This window comes from Elephas maximus, chromosome 19 (genome assembly GCF_024166365.1).
Source record: "Elephas maximus indicus isolate mEleMax1 chromosome 19, mEleMax1 primary haplotype, whole genome shotgun sequence".
NCBI classification, from domain to species: Eukaryota; Metazoa; Chordata; class Mammalia; order Proboscidea; family Elephantidae; genus Elephas; species Elephas maximus.
This window is the reverse complement of record NC_064837.1, coordinates 60,210,402-60,236,985: the sequence shown is the minus strand read 5'-3', so window position 1 is coordinate 60,236,985 and position 26,584 is coordinate 60,210,402.

Here is a 26,584-nt window from a genome sequence, read left to right as displayed (position 1 = left end):
TCTTAGATGGCCGCTTGCTAGCTTTTAAGACCCCAGACACCACTCGACAAAGTGGGATGCAGAACGTTTTCTTAATACACTTTATTATTCCAATTGACTTAGATGTCCCCTGAAACCATGGTCTCCAGGCCCCTGCCCCTGCTATTCTGTCCCTGGAAGTGTTTGTTGTATTCAGAAAGCTTCCTTAGCTTTTGGTTTAGTCCAGTTGTGCTGACTTCCCCGTTATTGTGTGTTGGCCTTCCCTTCACCTAAAATAGCTCTTGTCTACTATCTAGTTAGTGAATACCCCTCTTCCTTCCTCCCCATCCTTATAACCATTAAATAATGTTTTTTTTTTCTTCTGTGTATAAACCTTTTCTTGAATTCTTATAATAGTGGTCTCACAGAATATTTGTCCTTTTTCCACTGACTAATTTCATTGAGCATAATGCTTTTCAAATTCCTCATGTTGTGAAATGTTTCACAGATTCATCGTTGTTCTTTATCATTGTGTAGTATTCCACTGTGGGAATATACCGTAATTTTTTTATCTGTTCATCCACTGACGGGCACCTTGTTTGTTTCCATCTTTTTGCTATTGTATACAGTACTGCAATGAACATCAGTGTGTATTTATCTGTTTGTGTGAGGGCTCTTATTTCTCTCAGATATATTCCAAGGAGTAGGATTGCTGGGTCATATGATAGTCTATTTCTAGCATTTTAAGAAAGTGCCAAATCGATTTCCAAAGTGGTTGTATCATTTTACTTTTCCACCAGCAGTGTTTAAGTGTTCCAGTCTCTCTACAACCTCTCCAACATTTATTATTTTGTGTTTTTTGGATTAATGCCAGCCTTGTTGGGGTGAGATGGTGTATCATTGTGGTTTTGATTTGCATTTCTCTCATGGCTGATGATAGTGAGCATTTCCTCATGTATCTGTTAGCCACCTGAATGTCTTCTTTGGTGAAGTGCCTGTTCATATTCTTTGTCCATTTTTTTTTAATTGAACTTTAGATAAAGGTTTGCAAAACAAACTAGTTTCTCATCAAACAGTATACACATTGTTGTATGACATTAGTTAACAACTCCACGACATGTCAACACTCCCCCTTCTCAACCCTTGGTTCCCCATTATCAGCTTTCCTATTTTCTCCTACCCTCCAATCCCTGCCCCAGGGCTGCTGCACCCCTTTAGTCTTGTTTTGTTCTGGGGGCCTGTTCAGTCTGTGGCTGAAGAGTGAACCCCAGGAGTGGCCTCATTACTGAGCTGAAAGTGTGTCCAGGGGCCTTACTCTCAGGGTTTCTCCAGTCTCTGTCAGGCCAAGAAGTCTGGTCTTTCTTTCTGAGTTAGAGTTTTGTTCTACGTTTTCCCCCAGCACTGTCCAGGACCCTCTATTGTAATCCCTGTCAGAGCAGTCAGTGGTGGTAGCCTGGCACCATCTAGTTGTACTGGACTCAATCTGATGGAGGCCACAGTAGATGTGGTCCATTAGCCCTTTGGACTAATCTTTCCCTTATGTCTTTAGTTTTCTTCATTCTTCCTTGCTCCCAAAGGGGTGAGATTAGTGGAGTATCTTAGATGGCTGCTCACAGGCTTTTAAGACCCCAGACTCTACTCACCAAAGTAGAATGTAGAACATATTCTTTATAAACTATGTTATGCCAGTTGAGCTAGATGTTGCCTGAGACCATGGTCCTTTGCCCATTTTCTAATTGGGTTATTTGTCTTTTCGTTGTTGATGTTTTGCAGTGTCTTGTAGATTTTAGAGATTAGGCGCTGATCAGATTTGTTGTAGACAAATATTTTTTCCTGGTCTATAGATTGTCTTTTTACTCTTTTGATAAAGTCTTTGGATGAGCGTAAGTGTTTGATTTTTAGGAGCTCCCAGTTGCCTAGTTTCTCTTCTGGTGTTTGTGCATTGTTAGTAATGGTTTGTATACTGTTTATGCCATATATTAGGGCTCCTAGCACTGTCCCTATTTTTTCTTCCATGATCTTTTTTGCTTTAGATTTTAAATTTAGGCCTTTGATCCATTTGGAGTTAGTTTTTGTGCATGGTGTGAGTTACTGGTCTTGTTTCATTTTTTTGCAGATGGATATCAAATTATGCCAGCACCATTTGTTAAAAAGTCTGTCTTTTCCCCATTTAACAGACTTTGGGCCTTTGTCAAATATCAGCTGCTCCATTGATCTATGTATCTGTTGTTGCACCAGTACCAGGCTGTTTTGACTGCTGTGGAGGTACAATAGGTTCTAAAATTAGGTAGTGTAAAGCCTCTGGCTTTGTTCTTCTTTTTCAGTAATGCTTTACTTATCTGGGGCCTCTTCCCTTTCCATATGAACTTAGTGATTTGTTTCTCCATCTCATTAAAAACTGCTGTTGGAATTTGGATCAGGAATACATTGTGTCTATAGACCCATTTGGGTAGAGCAGACGTTTTCACAACATTGAGTCTTCCTGTCCATGGGCAAGGTATGATTTTCCACTTATGTAGGTCTCTTGGTTTCTTGCAGTAGTGTCTTGTAGTTTTCTTTGTATAGGTCTTTTATGTCTCTAGTTAGATTTATTCCTAAGTATTTTATCTTCTTAGGGGCTATTGTAAATGGTATTGATTTGGTGATTTCCTCATTGATATTCTCTTTGTTGGTGTAGAGGAATCCAACTGATTTTTGTATGTTTATCTTGTATCCCAATACTCCGTTGAAATCTTCTATTAGTTCCAGCAGTTTTCTTGTGGATTCTTTGGGGTTTTCTGTGTATAGGATCATATCATCTTCAAATAGAGATACTTTTACTTCTTCCTTACCAATTTGGATGCACTTAATTTCTTTTTATGGCCTAATTGCTCTGGCTAGGACCTCCAGTACAATGTTGAATAAGAGTGGTGATAAAGGGCATCCTTATCTGGTTCCCATTCTCAAAGAAAATGCTTTCAGACTCTCTCCATTTAGAATGGTGTTGGCTGTTGGCTTTGTATAAATGTCCTTTATTATGTTGAGGAATTTTCCTTCTATTCCTTTTTTGCTGAGAGTTTTTTCATAAATCGGTGTTGAATTTTGTCCAATGCGTTTTCTGCACCAATTGATAAAATCATGTGGTTCTTATCTTTTGTTTTATGTAATGGATTACATTGATTGCTTTTCTAATGTTAAACCATCCTTGCATACCTGGTATGAATCCCACTTGGCTATGTTGAATTATTATTATTTTTTTTTGATATGTTGTTGAATTCTATTGGCTAGAATTTTGTTGAGGATTTTTGCTTCTAAGTTGATGAGGGATATTGACCTATAATTTTCTTTTTTTGTGGTGTCTTTACCTGGTTTTGGCATCAGGGTTATGCTGGTTTCGTAGAATGAGTATGGGAGTATTTCTTCCTTTTCTATGCTCTGAAATACCTTTAGAAGTAATGGTGTTAACTCTTCTCTGAAAGTTTTGTTGAATTCTCCAGGAAAGCCGTCAGGGCCAGGGCTTTTTTTGTTGAGAGTTTTTTCATTACCTTTTCAATCTCTTCTTTTGTGATAGGTTTATTTAGTTGTTCTACCTCTGTTTGTGTTATTTTAGGTAGATAGTGTGTTTCTAGAAATTTGCCCATTTCCTCTAGGTTTTCAAATTTGTTACAGTACTATTTTTCATAGTATTCCGTTAAGATTCTTTTCAGTTGGGTCTGTTGTGATATTGCCCATCTCATTTCTTTTTTGGGTTGTTTGCTTCCTCTCCTGTTTTTCTTTTGTCAGTTTAGCCAATGGTTTATTGATTTTATTGATCTTTTCAAGGAACCAGTTTTTGGTCTTAACTCTTTCAATTGTTTTTCTGTTTTCTATTTCATTTAATTCTGCTCTAATTTTTATTATTTGCTTTCTTCTGGTGCCCAAGGGCTTCTTTTTCCACTCTTTGTATTTGTTCAAGTTGTAGGGCTAATTCTTTGATTTTGACCCTTTCTTCTTTTTTGATGTGTGCATTTATTGCTATAAATTGACCTCTGAGCACTGCTTTTGCTATGTCACAAAGGTTCTGGTAAGAATAATTTGATTCTATGAGTTTATTTTTTCTATTCTTTATTCCTTCTATAACCCAGTCATTTTTAAGCAAGATGTTGCCCAGTTTCCGTGTATTTGATTTTTTTTCCTTGCTTTTTCTGTCATTGATTTCACTTTTACGGCTTTATGGTCAGAAAAGATGCATTGTGATATCTTGATGTTTCGCATGCTGTTAAGGCTTGCTTTATGGACTAATGTGTGGTCTATTCTGGACAGTGTTCCATGTGTGTTGAAAAAGAAAATATACTTGGCTACTCTTGGGTGGATTGTTCTGTATATGTCTCTGAGGTCAAGTTTGTTGATTGTGCCGTACAGATCTTCTGGGTGTTTACTGAGCTTCTTTCTGGATGTTCTGTTCTTCACCGAATGTGGTGTGTTGAAGTCTCCTACTACTATTGTGGAGCTGTCTATCTCACTTTTCAGTGCTGTTAGAGTTTTCTTTATGTATATGGAGCCCTGTTTTGGGGTGCGTAAATATTTATTATGGTTATATCCTCCTGGTATATTGACCCTTTAATCATTATATAGTGCCCTTTCTTATCCTTTGGGGTGGATTTTACTTTAGAGTCTATCTTGCCAGTAACTACTATTATCAGTCCTTCTCTTTTTTGATTGTTGTTTGCTTGATATGTTTTCCATCCTTTGGGTTTTAGTTTGTTGTGTCTTTAAGTCTCAAGCGTGTCTCTGGTAGGCAGCATATAGATCATGTTTTTTTGTGTGTGTCCATTTTGCCACTCTCTGTCTCTTTACTGGTGCATTTAGTCCATTTACATTCAAAGTAATTATGGATAGGTATAAGTTTAGTGCTGTCATTTGATGTCTTTTTTTGTGTGTTGACAGTTTCTTTTTCCACTTAATTTTCTGTGCTAAGTCGTTTTTCTTTATACATTCTTTTTCTCTTTTTCATTTTTCTTGCTTTTGTATTTGCTCAGACTTTATGTTTTTCTTGTTTTTTATTTTGATGTGTAGTATTGTTAGTTTCTTTTGTGGTTACCTAATATTTACCCCTATTTTTCTAAGTTTAAACCAATCTTTTATTTCTTTATATCACCTTGACTTTCTCTCCATATGAAAGATCTACGACTACCTTTTTTAGTCTCTCTTTTTTGTTTTAATGTTGTCATCTTTTACATAATGATGTCTCTGTTTCCCTGTTTTGAGTGTTTTAGCTTTGATTTATTTTTGTGATTTCCCTGTCTGGGTTGATATCTCGTTGCTCTGTCCTGAATTCTAGTCTTGGGTTTTTATCTGATGTTATTGATTTTCTAACTGGAGGACTCCCTTTAGTATTTTTTGTAATTTTGGTTTGGTTTCCACAAATTCCCTAAACTTCTGTTTACCTGGAAATGTCCTAATTTTGCCTTCATATTTGAGAGACAGTTTTGCTGTATATGTAATTCTTGGCTGGCAATTTTTATTTTCCATCAAGGCTTTATGTATGCCATCCCATTGCCTCCTTGCCTACATGGTTTCTGCTGAGTAGTTCAAGCTTAGTCTTATTGACTCTCCTTTGTACGTGACTTTTCATTTATCCCTAGCTGCTCTTAAAATTCTCTCTTTACCTTTGGTTTTGGAAAGTTTGATTATAATATGTCTTTGTGACTTTCTTTTCAGATCTAACTTGTATGGGGTTCGATGAGCATCTTGGGTAGATATCTTTTTGTCTTTCGCAATATCAGGGAAGTTTTCTGCCAAAAACCTTCAACAATTCTCTCTATATTTTCTGTTATCCACCCCCACCCCTCCCCCCATTCCGGTACTCCAATCACTCGTAAGTTACATCTCTTGATAGAGTCCCACATAATTCTTAGGGTTTCTTCTTTTTTTTTTTTTAATTTTTTTTATCTGATTTGTCCTCAATATGTTGATGTCAAGTGCTTTGTGTTCAGTCTCAGTAATTCTGGCTTCCATTTCCTCAATTCCGCTCCTATGACTTTGTATTGAGTTGTCTAATTCTGAAATTTTATTGTTAATCTGGATTTCTGTTTGCTGTCTGTGGATTCTTACAGCCTATTAAATTTGCCATCAGTTCTTCTCCAATTTTCTTAAGTTACTCTAATGCTTTGCGTGTGTGCTGCTTGGCTTGTTCTGCATTTTGCCTGATCTCCTTCCTGATCCATTGAAGTGTTCTATATATTAATCTTTTGCATTCTGCCTCTGGTAATTCTAGAAAGCTCTCTTCAACTGGAAGATTTCTATTTGCTTTGGGAGCTTGCTGAAGCCATCATGGCCTGCCTCTTCATGTGATTTGATATTGACTGTTGTCTCTTAAAAAAAAAACAAACCAAACCCAGTGCCATCGAGTCGATTCCAACTCATAGCAACCCTACAGGGCAGAGTAGAACTGCCCCATAGAGTTTCCAAGGAGCGCCTGGTGGATTTGAACTGCTGACCCTTTGGTTAGCAGCCAGAGCACTTAGCCACTATGCCACCAGGGTTTCCTTAGCCTTCAATAATTTATTGTACTTATTTATTTTATGTTTGCTCATTGTTTTGTTTTGATTTGATGTGCCCAAATAGGCTGTTTGAGTAAGCTGGTTTGATTATTGGTACCTGTCTTAGTCATCTAGTGCTGCTATAACAGAAATACCACAAGTGGATGGCTTTAGAAAGGGAAATTTATTTCCTTACAGTAAAGTAGGTTAAAAGTCCAAATTCAGGGTGTCAGCTCCAGGGGAAGGCTTTCCCTCTCTGTCGTCTCTGGAAGAAAGTTTTCGTCCTCAATCTTCCCCTGTTTGAGGAGTTTCTCAGGTGCAGGGACCCTGGGTTCAAAGGACACTCTCTGATCCCAGTGTTGCTTTCTTGGTGATAAGGTTCCCAGCTCTCGACTTGCTTCCCTTTCCTTTCATCTCTTGTAAGATAAAAAGTGGTGCAGGCCACACTCCAGGGAAATTCCCTTTACATTGGATGAGGGCTTTGACCTTAGTAAGGATGTTACAATCCCAGGCTAATCCTCTTTAATATAAAATTACAATCACAAAATGGAGGATGACCACACAGTACTGGGAATCATGGCCCAGCCAAATTGATACGCACTTTTTTGGGGGACAGAATTCGATCCATGACAGTGCCTTTGAACCTCTGATGTCCTGTCACCAGGTGGTTAGAGCTGTTATTAGGTATATGAGCCCAGGAGTCCATTTAATTTTCTTGTATGGATTCAGCTCAGGTTTCCAGGTAGTCGGTCACCAAGTGTGTGGTACAGGCTCTAAGCTACAGTCTCAGACAAGCAGGTGTGATTGGTGTAGGCACAGGTATCTGGCTATAGTAAGGGGTCACGTGTTGAGCAAGGCAGGCGGCTGAAAATCACCCCTGAGAGTGTGTGAGGAAACTGTGTCCCTGTTCCCTAGAGCACGTAGGTGGGTGGGTTTTGCAGCCGCACTATGGGCACCCTATACTGTTGGCTGCAAGGACTAGGAGGCACCACCTATCCTTGGACCCCTGTCGCAGGTGGCTAGGTGGCGTGGGTGGAGCCACTAGTCCTCAGGCCCCTGATGTGGGTAGGTGAGCAGCTTGCTTAATAGGCAGAGTGGTATCAAACATCATGAACCTGTCTCTCCACCATATAGCTGAAACAGTTGAAGTTAGGCTTCAGGTATATAGCCTGTTGTACTGTGCTAATGAGGGCCTACACTGTTGAAATGGGCCCACACAGGTCTATGGAGGGGTGAAAGGTATTCAGAGCCCATGGACCCCTTATGCCTGTGCCTAGGCAAAGGAGCTGTTTCTGCCCTGAGTTCCTGGCTTAGGGGATCCAGTGGATTATTTTTTCCATTTGTCATTTTGTTCCTTCTCCAAGGCTGGGAGAATGGCCCATGGTGTGTAACAGATCCTACTTCTGGCCCAAGAAAAGTGACTATCACTGAAGTTGACTCAGGGCCAGACTCAGAGTGGGGAGGAGTCAGGTAAATGAGAGAGAGCTTTTGTCCAAAGGGGTGTTTTTTGCTTCACATGGTAAATTAGACTCAAGTATGTATCTTTTGACAATTGAGCAACTCTTTTTGTGGATTCTAGAGGCATGAGTGGACTCTCCACTACTTGGTCTCTCCTGATGTGAAAAATGCCTCCCAAATGCCTCTGCTTGCCTCAAGACACTCATGCCAATGGATCTGGCCTGCAGGGTGCCAGTTCCCACTGGGTCAGGTCTGGCAACTCCTCACTGCTTCTGAACCATCTCTCCCTTCCCCTGCCACTCAGTCTGATTCCTCAACTTTGTCTTCGATGTTCAAGGCTCCTAGATTGTCATATATAATTGATTCACTTGTTTTGGGGGGGGTCTTTTTTGTAAGAGGGACCACAGGAAGTGTCTGACTACTCTGCCAACTTGCCGCCTCCTCTCCATTTTTTTTTAAAATCATATACCTAGTTGAAAAATTGCAGAGGATATTAATTAGAGAGGGGAGACATATATGCATTTTTCATAGCCTATAGATGCGCATATTGTCTTAGACTGAATTCTCTAGAGAAGCAAAACCAGTAAATCATATAAATATACAGAAAGATTTATATTAAGGGAGTGGCCTGGGAGGTTGTAGAGACTGGAACATTCCAAGTCTGTGGATCAGGATGGAGGCCTCTCCTGATTCACACAACCACAGGGGCTGGTGAAACCAAGATTGGCAAGTCAGACAGCAGAGCTCAGGCTCACAGGCCACAAAGGCCAATGAATCCCAAGAACAGCAGGCAAGATGGCAGGTAAACTGCTAGCTTAAGTCCCAAGAATCAGAGGTTGCATGAACAGGAGCCAGCTGTAGGATCCAGAGCAAACAAAAGCCCTCTAGCCTTGCCAGAAAGTCCACCTATATTGGATGCAGGCCACACCCCCAAGAATATGCCCTTTCAAATGATTGGCTACTCACAGCAGATCCCACAATGGAGGTGATCACATTATACCAAATCTCATTATGGAGGTGATCACAACATCATACAACTGCCAAGCCACATTATAACTGCCAAACCACTGAGAATCATGGCCTAGCCAAGCTGGCACACAACCTTAATGATCACACATACCATTGCTTGAATTATTTGGTGTAAGCAGAGACACACATGAACAAAAGCAAAATAACTAAATATAGGCCTTGAAAACACTCAGTATGTGATCTGGGCTCACTTTAATTCTATCACATCCTAATCAGTCAATGAGGACTCAGGGAAGTTGAGATATCATGTTTGTTTACTTCAGTTAAGCAACTGTTATGGGTTGAATTGTGTCCAGCAAAAAGATATGTTGAAATCTTAATTCTTGATATCTGTAAGTGTGATCTTATTTGGAACTAAGGTCTTTACATATGCAACCAGCTAAGTTAACATGAGATAATAGTGAAGTAGGATGGTCCCCAATCTGATACGACTAGTGCCCTTTTAAAAAGGAAGAGTCCCTGGGTGGTGCAAACCATTAACACACCTGGCTGCTAATCAAAAGGTTGGAGGTTCCAGTCTACTCAGAGGCACCTTGGAAGAAAGACCTGGAGATTTACTTCTGAAAAATCACCCATTGAAAATCCAATGGAGCACAGTTCTACTGTGGCATACGTGAGGTCCCAGGAGTCAGATTCTACTTGATGGCAATTTTTTTTGGGGGGTGGGTCTTATAAGAAGAGAAGAGATACCAACAGATGCAGAGGGAAGACGGGGCATAAATTGAAGTGATGGATCTACCAGCCAAGAAATGCCTGGGACCACTGGAAGCTAGAAGATACAAGGAGGAATTCCTCCTCTATAGCCTTCAGAGAGAGCATGATATGCTGGCACCTTAATATCAGGCATCTTACCTCCAAAACTGTGAGACAATTAACTTTTGAGTTTTAAGACACCTAGTTTGTGGTACTTGTTAAACTAAATCCAAACCAAAAACCAAACCTATTGCCATCGAGCCAATACCAACTCATAGTGTCCCTATAGGACTGAGTAGAACTGCCCCATAGGGTTTCCAAAGAGCACCTGGTAGATTTGAACTGCTGACCTTTTGGTTAGTAGCCATAGCTGTTAACCACTATGCCACCAAGGTTTCCACAATTAAATCAGCAACTAATAATAAGCCACTACTCAGAGCTCTTAAATCTGCTGGGTGCTGTGGGTTATGAAGAAATAAACTGCTTGAGTCCTGCCCTCAATATTGCTGGTAAGGCACAGAACATAAAACACCACAAAATGCTGAAGTGCAAAGATACAACTCTAAGTTAAACTTTAAAAAAGTGGTTTACCCACGAAGGCTGGAGAAGTTAGAAAGGCTTCATTTGATGAGTTGAATCTTGACCTTGGCTTGAAGCCCAGGAGGAATTCAGATATGTGAAGGGCATCCCAAGAAGGAGGATGATCATAAGCAGAACCATAAATATGAAAAGGAGCCAGGCATAAGTGAGACCTTGTGAGAATTCTGCTGACACAAGTGGAGAATCCCACTGGGGACTGTTGGATAATAAAGAGAAGCACTAACTCCAAGCCAGATTCAGAAAAGCCTAGGAAGCTAGGCAGTTATTTTATCCTGGTTTATTTCAGTGTAGTCCCTGGGTGGTGCAAACGGTTAACACACTTGGCTGCCAACTGAAACGTTGGAGGATCACTTTTCCCCAAAGTCACCTTGAAAGAAAGGCCTGGCAATCTATTTCAGAAAAAATCAGCCATTGAAAACCCTATGGCGCATAGTTCTGATACATACGGGGTCACGATGAGTTGAAATCAACTCCACAGCAACTGGTTTGATTATCGTTTGTTTGTTTTACTTCAATACAGTCCAGCCTCCAACTTGACTGGGAAAACACAGCAGAAAATTCTCTCTCGTGTCTCTTTCTTTGAGCACCTACCTTTTTCCTTCATGTCTTTTTGCTGAGCACACTTTCTTAGAGTTTGTTAACAAACACGAGGATAGAACTATAAAGCATGCCAGCCCCAAAAAGGCTTATGACTTTACTTTTATTCTATATCTATTATCTTCATTAGACTGGCACAGTGGTTGAAGTGATGGACCGCTAACAGAGAGATCAGCGGCTCAAAACCACCAGCAGTTTCTCAGGAGAAAGAAGTGGTAGTCTGCTTCCATAGAGGTTTACAGCCATGGAAACCCTACAGGGTCATTATGAGTCAGAATTGACTCAATGACAGTGGGTTTTGTTTGTTAAGTCTTCTTTCTCACCCACATGTTGTCTTATATTTTTATAAGACTTTCTCCTAGAAAAGAAGTCCCTACTTTCTTCATATGTGATGTAATGGGGATTTATTTTTGGATTCCTTAATAAAATATCACCCTCCTTCTCATCATCGTTATCACCATTATCCATTTTATTAACCCCTTGCTTCCAACCGTTGCTACCTTGATTTACGCTCTTGTTCAGCATCTCCACTCTTTCTTTGGCCATTGGTTACAAGGCTCCAGCCAGCATTTCCTACAGCACTCAGTAATGCCAGGATAATCGTTTTTCCATTGAAAAATACCACACGTACAATATTTCCAATGGAAATACCACAAGAACAGTGTTTCCACTGAGCATACCACAAGAAGAGTGCTTTTGTGGTATCTAAATTTTGAGATGAACTCATAATGTTCATCTTGGATTCATTATAACTAGAGTTCCTACTTTCTGAAAAGTGCTGAAACGGGGATGGAATTTTTATTTGTAGTTAAAAAAAATACAGTAAAAATAAAAGTTAGGGGGATGCCAAAACAATTTTGCACTTGCTTTTGTGTGTGAAATAGATTTAGCAAGTAAAAAGGGGGGGGGGCAAAACATCACAAAAAATGTACAGAGAGGCTTAACAGCTGGAAAAGCAAGTGTGTGTACGTGTGTGTGTGCAAGAGAGAGAGAGAGAGAGAGAGAGGAAGAGAGAGATAACATTTAAAGCAGCCCAGCAGCTGGGAAAGCGACAACCTGTAAAAACACTTAACGTTTACAGCCACTCAGTGGCTGGAAAACTGACTTCTCATAAAATCGATTTAACATTTTGGTCACTGGTGAAGACATTTAATGCATGCATGTTTATAGATCTATGTTTACACTGTAGCCCCATGGATTTCCGTGGGTTTTAACAGTCATAGACTAGAAGAACTCATTTGAAACTGTTGAGGGTGTATGATATTTTTGCACCACAAAGAATAACAATGGTTACCCACACATGCAGATTGCTTTTAGGTATATGGGCAAGTATACCTAGAATCTGATTAATTACAGTCTCTTTATTAACTTGCATATTAGTACCATCTCCCTGATCTGTACTGCCCTACTTTCAAAAAGTCTTTTTTTTTTTTTTTTTAATATTTCCAGTTGGAATCATTCTCTTATTTTCCAGGAGTTTAAGACTAAGCCTTTTAAATCCTGATTTGCCCGTACTTTGGCAAACACAGTTATCTGTCAGGATAGTCCCATTTTTTCCATTTCCCTTGTTATGTCTTAAATCAGTTCAGCTAAAGAGGGTAACATTTTTTTCATTTCAGGTTCTTTCTTGGATGTTGCAGATAATAAATGTTATTCCTGACTGTTTGAGCAGGATTTTTTTTTTTAATTGAAAAAGTAAGTGGATTTTTTCAAAGAATTTACTTAAAACTTCTAAACTTCATAATACTGGAGCAAGTAACACTGGAAACATGCTTCTTAAAATACCACCCATTATTTTATGAAGATGTGCCAGTGAAGGTGGAAAAGTCACAACATCCAGAAGTTCAAGTTTCTATTTGTACAATAAAGATAACCATACTTGCTTTATCCAAGTGATGTAATAATATGGAGGAATGTGTTAATTTGATAGTGAAGCACTTGAAGGGAATAATATTATAAAATTGCATGATAAATCTATAGCTCTCATGCATTATGCTATGTAAGCAATAAATAGCACATTATAACTAAATGCCCAGTCAAAATTATGGTGATGGATATGTTCCTAGATTCCCATGAAGTGGGCATGTTTCATCCCTTTGAAGGATGAAAGTTGGAGAAATTGGAAAATCAAGAGATGGACCGTACAGAGATGATCATGAAGTTGTCCACTCTGAAGCCAGGTAGTCCTTTCTGTTGGCTTGCTTCTCTAATCAGAACCTACCTCTGAGCAGATGCATTCAAATGGATTAATTGCCCATTAAGCTATTTTATTTTACTTAAGATTTGAGTCCTTTTTGTTTGTTTAGAGAAAGGCTTCATAGTTATTTTTAACATTATTTTCTCAAAGCAGCTCTAGGAGGTGTAAGATCTTAGGCTATTATTGTAACATAATACTGTAGCAGAGTAAGTATGATGGAGGGTGTTGGGATTTGTTGTTGTTATTTGTTCTGGGGTTGTTGTTTATTTTTTTCTTATATGTACCCCAAAAAGAGACACTGCAGAGAAAATGGACTTCAAGCACCTTTTCCCTACGAGTCATTCTCATGGCATGGAACCCAAACGACATTGCTATATTTAGGGTCATGTTCTCAGCTAAGTTTCCCCCCCCCCCAAAATGAATAGAAATTCCTTGATAGAGAGAAACCCCAGGGGTTGCTGTAGGTCAGAATCAACTAGACTGCAATGGGGTAACGGGGTGATAGAGATGGTTATGACCTTGAAATTTCAACTCTGATTTCTCCAGATTAAAAACAAATATCAATAACTACCAGTGTTTAAAACACAATAAACCATAACTCTATAACCTTTGGCTCTAGCCAGGAGTGCCAAAATCTACCCGCAATTCTTTTATTGGATTTATATTGAATTAGGTTTAAATGGTATTAGAAATAAAATAAGAAAAAAGAAATAAAAGTTGTTAACTATTAGACATTTGGGAGATCCTTCTCCGAAGAAGCATTACTTTCTTCTAAAAGAAGCAAGGTTTGAGAGGGGTGTTATTGAACTTACTCAGAACTTCATAAAGAAGCTTGTCTTGTGTTCAATAATAGCATTAAATTAAAAACATTCTGTTAAGAAGGACCAAATATCAATATACCTTAGTGGTGAGGCTTGGATATTTCAAACTCAGAGGACAAACAAATAATGTTTTTTAAAGTGTGAACCAGAGGGCCATGAACTAACCCACAAAAGTCTCAACCGATGTCTAGGTTCCAGTTCACTGGTCGGGGTTTCCACGGGGTTCAAACCGCTGTCCTTTCCTCCTTCCCTGTATATATCCAAACAGTGCAGGTTAACCACAGACCCCAGTGCAGTGCAGTCATCCTTTCTGTGCGTAAGTGGCAAGGCTTCGATAATAAGGAAATTTCCAAAGTTCAAAAATTGTAAACAAGATAAATCAAGAACTACTACGGCAGAACCAGAAGAAATTGAAATGGAGAGTCAGTAATCTAATTGGCTTTGCCTTTTCCCCATTCTCTTGCTACTGAAGTCAAAGAGAGCTTCTTTAAGATGCACAAATGCATTGGGTAATGGGTTAACTACGCTTAGTCAGACTTCCGACATATATATATATTAAAAAAAAGAAATCCCAAACCTGTTGCCGTCAAGTTGATTGCAACTCATAGTGACCCTATAAGACAGAGTAGAACCACCCCATAGGGTTTCCAAGAAGCAGCTAGTGAATTCCAACTGCCAACACTTTTGGTTAGCAGTAATTGCTATACCACCAGGGCACCACAGGTTTTATAATTATAGTGTATTTTCAGAGGGATTAAATTTAAAGTGTAAATGAACTTGGAAGATGGCTGTATCCTCTTATTGATCCTACTATGACTCAAGGGAAAAGAAAACTGTCAGTATGGACAGAGTATGTGCAATCAATATTTGTTGGTAATGCGTAATAGTTGATCTGATATCTCACATCCCAAACTCAAGGTACTCTAAATAAAACCCAGCCCATTGCCATCAAGTCAATTCCTACTCACAGCGACCCTGTAGGACAGAGTACAACTGCTCCATAGGGTTTCTCAGGCCATCATCTTTATGGAAACAGACTACCATATTTTTCTCCTGAGGTGCAGCTGGGTTCGAACTGCCAACCCTTCAGTTAGCAGCCAAGCGCTTAACCACTGCACCACCAGGGTTCATAGACTCTAAATAGTAAATTAAATTTTATGGAACAGAACAGGTATCCACTTCTCGGGTTGTGTTTAATCTATAGCTGTTTTGACTCCTGGCCAAGAATTTTAAAATAACAGCAACAGAAGTGCAGAGGGTGAAGAAACAGGCAACAATGGCTGGATAAGAAGCAATGAGAGGCTACAGCAAAGATGCAGTTGGATCCAGGAGGCAGTAGAAACTAACACTAGTGAAGAGGAAAGCAGGGGAGAAACTTCTGGAAAAAGATACTCTCTTGGCAAGATAAATGGAAAATAAAACTACAGAATGAAAGACTGCTTAAAAAGCAGTCCCTAATCGTCTGCCAGCACAGGCTAATTTGTATTTCTGGAACTAGCAGAAAGGATGTCAGCTGAAGCCCATGTTAGAGTCACCTTGCAGCAAATGTTCCACCGTACATGTGCAGCCGGGAGGGCTTCACAAGTGAAAAATGACTTCAGGAACTCCAAACATCCCATTCCTGACTTCAGCTTAGGACATATGCTCTTTCTTTCTAATTGCACATGGAAATAAAGAGAACAGGGGTTGGGCTGTCAATTAAGATCTAAATTTGGCTCCAAGTGCAGAGAAATCGCACCCATCCAGCTGTAAATACTTCTCTAATGAGGTATGAAGGACTAAGCTGGACACCAAAGGAAATGTTCCAACTGGAGAGTCCCAAGAATTACAAGAGAGGTGGACAAACCATGTTAACTCCAGATGAACATTCTCATTCCTTAATTTCTGTTCTGGTTAGTGTGAAAACTAATAAGCACATGGTATTCTTTTTCTGTGCTCTTTTTCCTTCATGAAGATGGCTATTAGAATCTAGGTCCCTAGAAAGTAATTCCTCCTTCAATCTTTTCTTGCTCCTTCCCACTCTTTCTTTTTCCCTACCTTCCAGCCTTCTTATAAATTCTTAGTTAAAAAAAACAGATAAAGTACAGCTTGCTGAATTCTCACAAAGTGAACAAACCTGGTAAGCAAAATTAGAACACTTCACAAAATGGAAAATTTCCAGAGTAGCAGAAGCTCTGTATGCCCCACTTTCAGTCACAACCAAAGGTGAGCATAGTTCTAGCTTAAACCATCACCATCTGGCTATCAGTTTGTCATACTGGGATGGCTGCGTGTTGCTATGATGCTGTAAGCTGTGCTACCAGTATTTCAAATACCAGCAACATCACCCATGGTGGACAGGTTTCAGCAGAGCTTCCAGACCAAGGCAGACTAGGAAGAAAGGCCTGCCAATCTATTTCTAAAAATTAGCCAATGAAAACCTTATGGATCACAATAGAATATTGTCTGATATTGTGCTGAAAGACGAGTCCCTTATGTTTGAAGGCACTCAGAGTACACAGTAACCACAACAATAGACTCAAGCACAATCACGAAGATGGTGCAGGACCAGACAACTTTTCATTCTGTTTGTACATGGGGTTGTCATGAGTTGAAGTTGACTCCACAGTAACAAACAACAACAATGACTTAGAACAACCTAATTTGCTTATATTTGAACTTTATATGAATAGAATCATATAGTCCAGTCTGTTTTGTGTTTGGCTTCTTTTTGTTAAGCATTAAGTTTGTAAGATTCATCCATGTTGTTGTATGTAATAGCTTTTCATATTCATTCTCTGTTGTATGGATATACTTTATATGCTATTAATAGAAATTATGGTACATGTCTTTTGGTACACATGAGTATGTATATCCTTGGAGTGTACACCTAGAAAAGTAGAATTGCTAATGTATACAATATGCTTTTTTCAACTTTAATAACCATTTGGATTTCCTATTTATCAAGCTCCTGTTCAAACATTACACATTTCTGTTGGTTTTCTGCCTTTTTACTCTCTTAATGGCTTAGTTTTATGAACAGAAGTTCTTACTTTAATCTAGTTCAATTTATCCTTTTTTTCCCGTTTAAGGATGGTTAACGTTTTGTCTGACTTAAGAAATCTTTGCCTACTTGAAGATCATGAAAATATCTCCTATGTCTTCTTCTAGAAGCTTATTTAGATTTACATTTAGAACTGCCGTCCATCTGAAATCGACTTTTGTGTATGGGGAGAGTAGGAGGTGAGAGTAAAGACAGTTGCATCCACAACATTAATTCCCAGGACAGAGAACGTCTAACAAACATGAGGAGGTAGTTCTCATGTAAACATCTGTAACATGACCTGTTTGGTCCAGGAAATTCTTGCAAACCAATTTGTCCAGGCAAATATTTTATTTATGTGGGAAAACAGCTCTCCTATCAAGACAATAAATTTTTCACCTGAGCAAGTAGCTCACTTATGAAAAATAAGTTTACTTATCTAGAATCACTTCAAACCCCTGGTTTCTCTGTGTCCACCAATCCTGGAATACTATGTCATGGATTTTTTCCTAATCTCAATCATTTCCCAGGCTTGAAAGATCTATCTTTATCCCTTTATGCCCAAATCTCAAAGCCTCAAATATCCATCTCTGACTTTTGTCAAATATAGATCGAATAAACTTAGCTGGTTTGACCTACAGGGTCAGGAGATCTCCGGTGGAGCTGACAGCAAACAGAGGCAAGATGTATTTAGAGTCTTGGAGATATCAAGTTATATCAAATTGACATCCCATTTATTGGAAAGACCATCCTTTCTGTACCTCACTGAAGTTTTACCTTTGTAGTAAATCAACTGATCGTATATGTGTGTTCTGTTACTAAGCTTTCTGTTTTGTTGTGTGTTTGTCTTGATATCTGGGGTTATACATCCCCCAACTTTGTTGTTGTTCTTCAAGATTGTCTTAGCTACTTTTGATCCTCTGCATGAGTAGATAAATTTTTGAATCAGATTGCCAGTTTCCACAAAGCATCTCCAGGGCTTTCACTGATCTATTGAGAATTGAAATCTGCAAACTATTTAATCTTCCAAAGATATATTTATTTATTTAGGTCTTCTTTAGCTTCTTTCACTAATGTTTTACATCTATCATTATATTTATTTATAACTATTTCATTACTATTAACTCTATTGCAAATGGTATATTTATTTTATTTTATTTTCTATTTGTTTTTGTATCCAGAGACCTTGCTATATGGCTTATTAATGAAAATTCTTGATGAGTAGATTCTTGTGGATTGTCTGCTTATACACTCATGCCATCTGTGAATAAGGACCATTTTATTTCTTCCCAATCTATGGGTGTGAGTGCATGTATGTGTGTGAAAATACTTTTTATTGGCAAAGTGGCATTTGGCTTTATTGTAATAGGTCCGATCACCATGTTTTAAGTGGTCTTTTGTGGAGGTGACATGTGACAGAGGCAAGGTGTATTTAGTTCGTTTGAATTTCCATCCTTAATAAACTATGGGATTGAAATCAGAAGACCGAGTTCAAGTCTATCATAATTTTCAAAAGGGTAAAATTATGGCTTCCATACAAACATAATAAACACATGTAAAATTTTTTACTTAACTGACTAATGGATGAGGAAACTTGTAAGATGTTAATCAACTTCAAAAGAGAATCCGAAGACAAAAGCAAATACAGGCAGCCAAGAGTGCTGAAGTGAATTTGCTGATCAATGCAAAATGGGGCAATATCCACATTCCTTCTGCCTGTGTAAGCTCCTCTTACATTACTTGTGGTGCAGGTCTCCTGGCTGTGAATTCTCAAAGTTTCTGTCTGAGAAAGTCTTTATTTCTCCTCATTTTGGAAAGGTATACCTCCTGGGTAAAGAATTCTGAGCTGAGGATTCCTTTCCTCAGCTGCAGCTGCAGGCACTGGGTTCTCCTTAGGAAGCTAAAACCAAGTTAGGGTGAGGTCCACATTTTCTCCTATGCATGTAGATGGGTAGACGCCCACCCAGCACTTGCTCACTCAGTGGCCTCTGAGGTCATCTGCATCTATGTGACCTTCATCCTGCACTTTAATGAGATGGTCCTGGAGGATAAAAGCAATGCCCTCATTAAATCAGGCAGTGTAAATGTTCAACCTTTCTGGCCTGATTCGTTTGCAAAGGCCTTGGTCAAACAGCAACATTGCACTGGGACCTCATCTGCAATATAGGAGCTAGTGGACCTGCCCAGCAGGGGGCACTGCATCAGCAGGGGGACACTGCCCCCTCCACCACTGCTGCCCCAGCTGAGAAGAAAGTGGAAGCAAAGAAAGAAGAATCTGTGGAATCTTGAGTAGTAATGATGACATGAATTTTGCCTTTTTTGACTAAATCCCTTTTGTAACATGATCATTAAAAGGCTGAACTCTTCACCTGTTATTTATTTTGGAAAATTCTCAGGCATTACTCATTTATGTATTTCTAATGCCACATTTTCTCCTGTATTTTCCTTCTGGGATTTCAATTATATGTGTGTTTTATCATTTGATATTGTCCCACAGCTCTTTGATGCACTAACCACCACCTCCCCATGTGTGTTATAGTTTGGGAAATTTCTTTTGACCTATCTTTAGGTTAGCTAATTCTTTTTTTAACTATGTGGAGGCTACTGGTGAACCCATCAAAGACATTCTTCACCTCTGTTACAGTGTTTTATCTTTCTAGTATTTCCATTTTGTAAGCAGGGTCATAATAACAGTAGCTAAATCATCTGCCCAGCTCATCATAATGGCATCCAACTACCTGTCTCTCCACTGATGCCCATAATGTTCCATACGGGCAGGACATAGAGAGGTTTTACCCCCACAATTATTAAGTTTGGGGAAAAATTGTCACAAATACTTTATGCCCAAATAATTACCACTTATTCACTATTTAAAGGAGTCCTGGTGGTACAGTGGTTAAGTGCTTGGCTGCTAACCAAAAGATCAGCAGTTTGAACCCACCAGCCACTTCATGGGATAAAAATGTGGCAGTCTGCTCCCATAAAGATTACAGCCTTGAAAAGCCTATGGGATGGTTCTACTCTGTCCTACTGGTTGCTATGAGTCAGAATCAACTCAAAGGCAATGGGTTTGGTTTATTCACTATTTACTCACAAATCTGTGTGTTTTTTGTTTGTTTTTGTTTTAATATTTGACCTCTCCTTTGAGTTTTATGTACATGTATATACTCTGTAATGCACATTTGACTATTTTATGGTAATCACAGCTATAATCTTCCCTACACTATGGCCTGATCTTCCTCCTGTATTTCTATTTTATTCCATGGAACCAACATTCCCTGGGCCAGAAACCAGAGAGTCATTCTGGAGTCAGCTTTCTCCCTCAATACCCACATTCAATGAATCATACTCTTGGTTATTCCATCTCTTAAATACTTATCTAATTTTTTCCTTCCTCTCTATTCTTTTACCCCAAGCTTGTGTTGAAAATCACCACCTGAATTATCTCTTTGCCTCTGTCTTCTCAACTTCAATTTTATGCTCTATACTCTTCCCGTACTCCCATCTAAAGGATGACCCAGATTATCACCCTTCCTCATCACCTACTATAAGGTAAAATCCAAATTTCTTAGCATGACGTACCACTAACTTTCTATGTATTCCTTGACTGTATTCTACTTATATCTCTGACTTCTTGCCTTGGATTTTACATTCCAAATACTAAATTAAATTTGGTTCCTCCCTTCCCTCAACATACACACACACACCCACACTCCCCCAACATACACACATGTTGGTCCACAACTTTTTGCCTTTGCTTATCATGTCACTTTTAACTATAGTGCTTTTCATACTTCTTCACTTTCATTTATAATTCAAGACTCAGATCATGTGCTGTTTCCTGTAGGAAGCCTTCCTTGATTGCTCTAAGCTAAGCAAAATATTCCCTCCTCAGCGCCCTATGTTGTTGTTAGTTGCTGTCTTAGTCATCTAGTGTTGCTATAACAGAAATACCACAAGTGGAAGGCTTTAACAAAAAAAATTATTCTTTCACAGTAAAGTAGGCTGAAAGTCCAAATTCAGGATGTCGGCTCCAGGGGAAGGCTTTCTCTCTCTGTTGGCTCTGGAGGAAGGTCTTTGTCCTCAGTCTTCCCTTGGTGGAAGAGCTTCTCAGGCACAGGGACCGTGGGTCCAAAGGACTCAGTCTGCTCCCAGTACTGCTTTCTTGGTGGTATGAGGTCCCCACTTTCCTATCCGCTAGTTTCCCTTTCCTCTTATCTCTCGAGAGATAAAAGATGGTGCAGGCCACACCCCAGGGAAACTCCCTTTACAATGGGTCAGGGAGGTGACCTGAGCAAGACTGTTACATCCCACCCTAATCCTTTTAACCACAGGCAGAGATTATGATTTATAACACATAGGAAAATCACAAAATGGAGGACAACGACACATGGCCTAACCAAGTTAATACAGACATTTTCGGGGGACCGAATTCAATCCATGACAGTTGAGTCAGCTCTGATTTATGGCAATTGCATGTATAACAGCATGAAACATTACCCAGTCCTGTAACGTCTTCATGATCTAGGTGTTTTTGAGTCTGGAGTCCCATAGCATCTTGATGCTTACCATTTTATGCCTCTGTCTCCCTTTCTAGATTAAAAGCTTCTCAAGCATAAAGATATCTCTAATTTAACCTTTATCTTCTCAGAACCTTCCATGAGAAGATAGGTGAAGTTAGAGGGAAAACTCAGCAGATTCTTTGTTGGGTGAAATAACTTCTGCGACTCCATGAATTTTTCTAAGTTACCAAGCTGCTTACCAGGCCCAATTCTACCCGACATGGTCTCTTAAGTTCCCAGGGCATCTCTGTCCCAGCTCATCCCCTGCCAGCCCTTCAGTGGCTGGTGCCTCATGCAGAGAAGGCCCATCCCTGCCTGAGTCTAGGAGCTTCTTTCTTCTCCATTACCTCAGTGTCTGGAAGTTTCTGCATCTCTGTACTTTGATTCTGACAGAATTTCCATCATGACTTCAGTGAAGAGCTGTCACCCCAGTGCCATGTGCCATGGTTAGATGCTTATCCTGATGTTTGATCTTCTGACTCTAAGCTGTGGCTTCTTTTGCTCCCTTTCTCTCAATGTCTTCAACAAAGCTCTCTACTCATTTTCCTGTGATCCAGGTAGTTTCCAGCTAACCACCAGCTCTCCCTCCACAATTCTCCATGGCTTGGTTCTCTGCCCCTCCGAGAATGCCACATAGCTGGCACCAAGCTAAAACCTCAAGCACTAACCTTGGCTATAATGCCTTCTCATGCACTCTAAACAGCTAATGTGAATAATCCCATCTTCTGTACCTGTCACAACCAGATTTTCTTCATTTAAAATGTGGGATAACTTTCAGGGGCCTCCACTTTTTCTAACTTTCCATAGAAAGCCCTTAGCATTGCCAAACAAATCTGCCTCAGCCATGAATTACACTTAGCACTATCTATATAACCTTGGTGAAGTCAGCATGGGTAGGCAACTTGAAACATGTTGGTTTCACATCTGGATTTGCTCTGGGATTATGGGCAGCTTTTTTTGCAATCTGCTTGCATTCTACCTTTCCAAGTTTCAGTGGTATAAAACTGTGGTCACTTTTACTGACTAGTTTATGTGGGTGGTAATTAAACTTCCTGTAGAAGTAGTTTCTCTGGCTTATAGTCTGGGTGAGAGATGAATTTCTAACATTAATTACCAGTCTTTAACATTCTTATTATGATGTTGTGACTCTCTAAAATTGTCACTACCAAATAGCTTGTGCACCAGCCAAATAACATTTTTAGGTCTGATCTATTTCTACCACAAGAGAGATCTTAAAAGATGTATTTGAAAATGTATTTATTACCTAATTCCAAAATACCTGGGATGAAATAACTTTAATGTTTAATCTCCATGTGAAGGGGACATTTTCCTCTCTAATGCCAAACAATCTAGTTGTGGGTTAAATAGTCTCTTTGTACTAGATGTTCAATATTTGATCTTTTCTTGAGAAAGAAACATCTAAAATAAATAATTAAAAATTGTGTACAGCTTGCCCTTCCGTGCTCCTCATTCCATCTTGACCTGTGGCATGAGTTTTTTGGGGAATTGTGGCCAAAGCTCTCTGATTACCTTTGGTGAAACAGACCCTTACTAGTAATGCCAGAATGCCCCATATGCAAGTACTTGGAGCTCAAGCTACCAAAGAGTTTTAAAAGCAACAAAGATACAACAGAAGTCACAAGATGTCACAAGTGGAAGAAACTTCCGAGATCAGCTAACACAAGGACACATTTCTCAGATCAGAGTATCGAGAAAGGTAAAGTGACTCATCAACAAGTTTGTAGCAGAACAAGAATCTCCTGACCCATTTACCTGTTCATTCATTTATTTGTTGATCCATTCTTTTTTTTTTTTTTTTTAAACAAATATTTGCTGAGCACTAGTTGTGCTGGACACTCTTCCAGCCACTGGTATACAGTAATGAGCAAGGCAGATGTAGCCTCTGCCTTTGTGAAGTTTAACCAGTAACCAGTTGTCATCGAGCTGATTCTAACTCATGGCAACCCCATGCATTACATATTAGAACTGCCCTCCATAGTTTTGTGGCTGTGACTTTTTGGCAGCAGGTCTCCAGGCCTTTCTTCCTAGGCATCTCTTGGTAGGTTCAAACGGCCAACGTTTTGGCTAGTAGTCAAGTGCTTAACTGTTTGTGCCACCCAGGGACTCTTTCTGGAGCTTATTCCTAGTTCATTCAGCTAAATCCACAATATTGGTTTCTCCATTCAATCACCATGGAGTTGTAGAGGTGCCGGATGAAGTGAATGAACTCGCGAGATCACTGACAGCACAAAGAATTCAAGCCCAGAAATGTTGCTTCTTACTGACACACTCCATTGCCGCACTCCATACACACTGATCTCTCTAAAGCATAGCACTCCATTTCTCACTTCTGATTCTAACCTTGAATTAAACTGCCCTTTTACTATACCTTCTGACTACCATGTAACATTATGCAACATTCCTTGGATTCTCACAGCCTTAATCAAGACAAAGACCACCACATCCCAGTCCCAGACAGTCGTGAAAAGCAGATAATGCTATCTTCTCCAGGGATGAAGGCTGTATCTCCCTTTATATCAGTGGTTCTCCACCAGGGGCAATTTTACCTCCAAGAGACATTAAAGTGTTTGGCTGCTAAATTAAAGGTTAGAGGTTCAAGCGTACCTAGAGGCACCTCAGAAGAAATCCCTAGTGATCTACTTCCAAAAATTCAGCCACTGAAAACCCTGTGGAGCACAGTTTTACTCTCACACGCATGGGACTGCCATGAGTTGGAATCAACTCAACAGCAACTAGTTTTTGAAGACAGTTTGTGTTGTCACGACTGGGTAGGGGTACCGCTGGCATATAGTGAATAGAAGCCAGGGATGTTGCTAAATATTCTACAGTGCACAGGACAGTGCCCCCACAACAGAGAATTACCCACCCCCAAAATGTTAACATTGCGAAGCTTGAGAAACCCTGGATTAGCATTCTCTGGCAGCCTCTTACAAAAGTAACCTATAATCCCTGAGAGCATCATTGACTCTTCAGACCCACTCAGAATAACCTGGTATAATTGCTTTCGATAGTATCAAACACCAAACCCTTTGGAGGCACCCAAATCACCTTGATTGTTCTAGTTTAATCTTTAGTGAGAAGCTGGAGAATGTTAATCAACTCAAGCATATGCTCACATAAAATACATTCCAACAATTAATATGGAATCTTCAATAACATGAAACTACTATTAGTATTGGAAACCCTGGTGGCGTAGCAGTTAAGTGCGATGACTGCTAACCAAAAGGTCAGCAGTTCAAATCCACCAGGCACTCTTTGGAAACTCTATGGAGCAGTTCTAATTTGTCCTATAGGGTCGCTATGAGTCGGCACCAACTCGATGGCAACAGGCAACTATCAGTATTAGCTGTCTTTGGTGTTGCACTTAATGATAAATCAATTATAGCTTACGATGCCTACAAAAATACAGCAAAGAAAGTTTCCTCACAAACTTGGAAAAGAACCCCATAAGAAACCATAAATGATAAAGATTATGAATCCTTTCTGCAGAAATACAGTAATCGCATTTTGAAACAGAGTACTATCCACCTGAATTCTGAGCTGAATCAGTCCAAGAAAGTGGGACAGACCAAAGTATTTGCTTTCAATATCACCACTTCAACTCTTTGAACTACTCAAAGCCTTCATTTCCTATTTAACAAAATAAATAACAGAACTGGCGATGTCATGGTAATAGAATTTATAAAAATGAATTCTTTTAGCACAACTACTAAGGTAGTAAATAATTGCAAGATGAACAGCTCGCACACTACAAAGTGTGATATGCATAACCAATAGTCATCATCACGCATTGAATTCCTATCCTGTGCCACTTGTGGTCTTCAAAATTAAGGCTCAGAAGCCTTAGAAAAAAACAGGTAATATTTTCTCTAGTTCTGATAAGAAAATAAGCTTAACCAGACTGACTAACTTGCCCTAGCTCACACCATAAAAACAAAAACAAACCCATTGCCATCAAGTCAATTCCGACTCATAGAGATCCTACAGGACAGAGCAGAACTGCCCGTACAGTTTCCAGAGAATGCCTGGTGGATTTGAACTGTCAACCTATTGGTTGGCAGCCATAGCTCTTAACGACTACAGCATCAGGTTTCCCAACAAAAGAAAGCTAAATTCGTCAGGCCTAGCTCCAAGTTCCAAACTGCTTCCTCTCCAGCCCTGTCTCCACCTTCTCACTGTGGATCTTATGCTTATCTCCTGCCAGTTTAGAATTCCACAGAAGGACCCCACTGTATTCTCTTTCTACAGCTCCTCAGATTGTTCTGACATATTCCATGTTCTCTGAGAGTTCCCAGACTAAAGCATTAGAGAAAAGGAAAAGTCTACCAAGACCACAGTTCTGAGTTCTGTCATATTAACTCACCTGACACTGCTTAATTTTATGTCCACCTCCTTCAGATGAGGCACCACTAGCTAGACCAGCCCCATCCAGCCAGTGACCTAGAATTGCCTTTGATCAGAAGCAAAAGTGGTTTGTGGATCTGACTGGTTTTAGATGCCAAAAAAACAAATAAAATGATTTTTTTGGAGCTAGACAAACACTGGGAACGCTTACTAGCAACCACAAAGTTAGTGTATTTGATCTTCAATGCTTGACGTCAACACATGATTTTTAAATATCCTCTTAGTTGGCTTGCTCTCAATTTAGCATTTGATATGTTTATAGATATTGCTGTTAATAATATTGACACATACAAGGAATGGGAGTCACTTACAAGAAGAAAACACGCCGTTTAAAAAACAAACCAGTATAAGGAACAGTAGTTCTCCACCCGGACTGCACAATAGAAATCTCTTGGGTAGTGAGGGGAGGTGTTTAAGTACTATGCTCTCAGTTACTAAAGGAGCTTTAGTGGTGGCACAAAGGTTAAGCACTTGGCTGCTAACTGGAAGGTTGGTGGTTCAAATCCATCTAGCCTCTCCCTGGGAGAAAGACTCAACCCAGACTGACTGAGGAGGGGAGAGGGGTAAGTTGGTATTGATTTTAAACTTCCAGGTTGATTTTAATGAACAGCAAGGATTGAAATGCCTGGCACAAGAGAGGGTTCAGGACAGTCAGTCCTATGTGCAAATCTTAGAACCAGTGTTAGTAATGGCATGTTTTTGTTGTTGTTGGGTTCAGTTCA